A 4,244-nucleotide genomic window follows, 5' to 3' on the forward strand; every position below is an offset into this window, starting at 1 on the left:
TTTGTAGAGTTTGAATTTTTTTTAGATGAGAGCCAGCGGCGCGACCCCACACCGACACCAAATAAGTGAGCTGTGAATGGATGTAAGCAAAATAAAAGTTTAGAAGTGCACGCTTAGGAACATATGACTTGACCCTCCACAAAATACCGCAGTAGGAAGCCACATGTTTTTCAATAGATTTAATATGGTGAATCCAGGTTAACGTGGGGTCAAAATATACACCCAAATATTTGAAACAGTCCACATTTTCAATAATATAATGTCCCAATTTAGGATGACGATGGATTGGTATTATTTTCCTTATGGACCGGAAAATCATATATTTAGTTTTTATAAGATTTAAGGATAATAAATTTGCACTAAAATATTGATCTAAAATACTTAAATCGCTCTCCATTGAGTTTATAATAGCATTGATGTCATTGTTAGGATAAAATAGAGCTGTGTCGTCGGCAAATAACCGCGGAGTCCCTGTGAGTTGCAGGTTACCTATATCATTAATATACAAAAGAAATAATAGTGGTCCTATATTGCTACCCTGTGGCACTCCAATGTTTATAGCAGCAAGATTGCTACAGTCGCCCTCGATGGACACGAATTGTTTTCTGTTTGTCAAGTAGCTACTGATAATAGAGTTCGCGATGCCCCTGATGCCGTAGCACTGAAGTTTGTCCAAGAGAATAGTGTGATCCAAAGTGTCAAAGGCTTTTTTGAGATCTAAAAATAAGGCACCAATCATGTTTTTTTGGTCAATCTCGCTCATTATATTGTCTACTAATTCTATGATAGCGGTATTTGTGCTAGAACCTTGTCTAAAGCCATACTGAAATTTATAAAGGACACTATGTTTGTTTAAAAATTCGAGGAGTCTATTTACCAATAGTTTTTCAAATATTTTGTTGAAGACAGACAGAGTCGATATAGGACGATAATTATTACAATCATAACGATCACCAGACTTGTAAACGGGAATAACTTTAGCCACTTTGAGGCAGTCAGGGTAATAGCCAGTCTGAACAATTACATTGAAGCATTGAGAGAGAATTCTAGAAAATATAACAGGGTTACTTTTTAGCACACTTGCAGAGATGTTGTCGGGGCCACTGCTCTTTCTATTGTCCAAATTTTGTATCAGTAGAATGACTTCGTTAGAAGATGACGGACGTAGAAATATAGAGTCACTAACACGACGAACATTATCTGTGGGACAAACAGTTGGGTTTATACGAATATTATCAGCTAATTCTTTGCCGACATTAGAGAAAAATTTGTTGAATATCTCACAAACTTCAGAGTTTACATTAATTTTGTTACCATTGTGAATCAAATTTATCTTGTCACTTTTTTTTGTTATTCCGAATGTATTTTTGAGATTTCTCCAGAATTTTGAATGAGGTGTCTTCAAGGGGCAAATCACTCTAAACTCTAGACACTCATTTCATTCCAAAATAATCTTCAACTCATTTCATTCCAAAATAATCTTCTCTAATCTCAATTAATCCCAACTAGTCTAGATAAGTTTGGGTAATTTTAAACTAATCCAACCTAGTTTTGCCTAATCTTGTTTGAAGTGTATCTGTCATTCGAGCTCGCAAAATAAAGTGTATGGCAAGTAAACAAAGAACGTTTTTAAGATGCTTTCTCAGGTAAATATATAAATATGGTAATATGGTAAAAAAGTACATCTGTCATTCGAGCTCTTGAAGAAAAAAAAACCCGATTTCGAAATATCGACTGTGTTTTGAATAAAAGGTAGCAATTCCTGGAACAGTTCGTGAAGCCATATCAAGCGACTCCCACCGACATCTGATCCGGTAGAATCATTCTAATAACGATGCTGGAATCAATCGTCATCGCGGAAGGAGAATAAATATACAACGGCAACAACTTGGAACAAATTGGACATCGTGGTATAATTTTCTATCACTGCTGATGCAATTCAATCATCAAGCTCAGTGGGACAACGAGACGAGACGCAGTTGACGGTCTAGTGTTTCCCTGTAGTAGTGATTTCAATCATGTTCAGAAATATTACGAATACGACAACTGTCTCGGATTTCAATAGTAAGACTTTGACTTTGACTCAACTTTGATCTAAACTATAAACTATTTGCAGATACAATCAGCCAGCATTTCGTACCCGAATAACCAAGCGGATCATAGCAGATGTACCAAACACAAAAGTAAGTAGCTGGACAAGCTTCATCTCTCACACAGATGTACTCGATATTCCTACAGAATTACCCGCCGATTTGGTTAAGGAAACGGTGTCCCTGTTTAAAACATGGATGGTAACAATGCAATTCCACAGCCGAAGTTCTATGAGGATTGCAGTTCAACAGCAATCAACATATTTAGAAGCAGCAACATACATATGTTACAGTAATAATAATAATAAGATTCCTGAGGTTTAGTAAATGTACAAATGAGGTTTAGTAAATATACATAGACCCGTTGAGGCATTCTCGCTGAGTGTGGAGAGTTGTACAACTAATCCTCCTACTAACGGTGTTCTATTGTTACTGTGTTGGATACAATAAATTTTTTATTTAGATTGTGTATTACTACATCGGAAATGCAAAGACCATTTATAATGAAATCGATATAATCATTCCCAATGGGTCAAAAGAACCAAAGGTAGATTTCTTGTGTTTATTTTCTCTTCTGGTAATAACATCAATTTTCTACGTTTACAAATTTTATTGGAAATTTAGCGCAATTATAATTATGATGTAAGGTAAACTAACTTATTCTGTCTATTGGGAGTTCGTGTAATGAAATACAATAACTTTTACTTAAAACAAGACAACAATTTTAAATAAATTGACCTGCGTTGAGCAGTTGCATAAAGAAAAAAAAAAACAGAAAAAAAAACAAATACTACGTTGACAGCTTCTTATGTCAAAATAATGATCTCGGCTAAACTTTTCTAATCCCATTTTAATCCAGCGAGATCCCTGTCAAACTTTTTTACTCCCGGTAAAAGTTGTTCGAGTTCAGACAAAGTTTAGAGTGATTTGCCCCTTGGGTGTCTTTGTAAGAAGGTTTTCATAATATGCTTTCTTGCTATTCCTTTTCATGATATCGACCTTTTTAGATATATGTAGTAGCATTTGTTTAAGGTGTAGGTCTTGTGGGTTTGCTTTAACACGATGGAGATAATTACGTTTTATTTTTACCAGTGTCCATAGACCCAAATTCATCCATGGACAATGAGAGCCTTTCATTTTAACTGTTTTTGTAATTATTCTCGTATGTTTTTCAAGTAGGGAGTTATACACATGCACTATATTTTGTAGAACAGTTTCAACGTTGTCTATGACATCAATGCTATTAATGAAATTGAAGAACTCTTGATTCAATTGACGATTGTTAACAATTTTTTTCGTTAAGGTCATTGGTTCCCTCTCAACAAATAATTTGAAGGTCGTTAAGATTAGAGAGTGGTCACTTAACTCATTATATATTGTGTCGTTACGAATCCGGTTAGTGTCATCAAGTTTGCATAGAATATGATCAAGTATGTTGTCGCTAATTGGTCTGGTTGTAAAACAATTTGTACACGGAAAGTCATAGGATTCTAGCAAAGAAATTTCATTTTTCAAATGAATTTGCCCGTTTTCATAAGAAATCGTTAATAAGGTATAGTAATTAGAAATTTTCTTACCGATTTGACAGTTCTTGCTAAAAGTATCATCTCTAAACAAGCAGCGCCTCTACAGTTTAGTTTTGCGACAATATGCCAATTACGCTCAATAAAGTAATCACTTTATTTTGAAATGTATAGCGATCGAGTTCTATTTATTTTGGATACTTTATTTGTTATTTCCAGGCATTTGAGAAATGGTATCAAACCAAGGTTAATGCTCTATTCTGAATAAACGGTAGATTTCGCACAATGAACTAAGATCAACACTACCACCTCAGAGTAAAAACATTTTCTTCAACTCCTACTATGATTTTTCAAGTGAATTTGTCCGTTTTTATGAGGAATCGTTAAAAAGGTGGAGTAATTAGAAATTTCCTACCGATTTGACAGCTCTTGCTGAAAGTATCATCTCTAAAAAAGCAGCGCCTCTACATTTCAGTTTTGCGACAATATGCCAATTGGCAATCTAACGCAAAACTCAATGCACCTAGTACGCTACCTAGATTTCATAAATGGTACTAGTAAGAGGATGACGATATATTTTTTGCAATGTTTTAAATGAGTGGTTGTTTTTGTATCGATTTTTAACAGTATA

The 4,244-nt window shown here is 34.6% G+C and overlaps 1 long non-coding RNA gene across 2 annotated transcripts; it reads left to right on the top strand.

Annotated features, from left to right (window-relative positions):
- The first annotated feature begins 1,537 nt into the window (after positions 1-1,537).
- On the top strand, positions 1,538-2,901 carry LOC131430478 (uncharacterized). 2 transcript variants are annotated; one of them, XR_009229535.1, is made up of 3 exons: positions 1,538-1,646; positions 1,707-2,064; positions 2,117-2,901. It is a non-coding gene; the product is annotated as an uncharacterized LOC131430478 (long non-coding RNA). The 2 variants fall into 2 exon arrangements; XR_009229534.1 differs by having other exon boundaries at positions 1,539-1,646; positions 1,698-2,064; positions 2,117-2,900.
- Positions 2,902-4,244: the final 1,343 nt, after the last annotated feature.

Source organism: Malaya genurostris, chromosome 2, assembly GCF_030247185.1.
Source record: "Malaya genurostris strain Urasoe2022 chromosome 2, Malgen_1.1, whole genome shotgun sequence".
Lineage (NCBI taxonomy): Eukaryota > Metazoa > Arthropoda > Insecta > Diptera > Culicidae > Malaya > Malaya genurostris.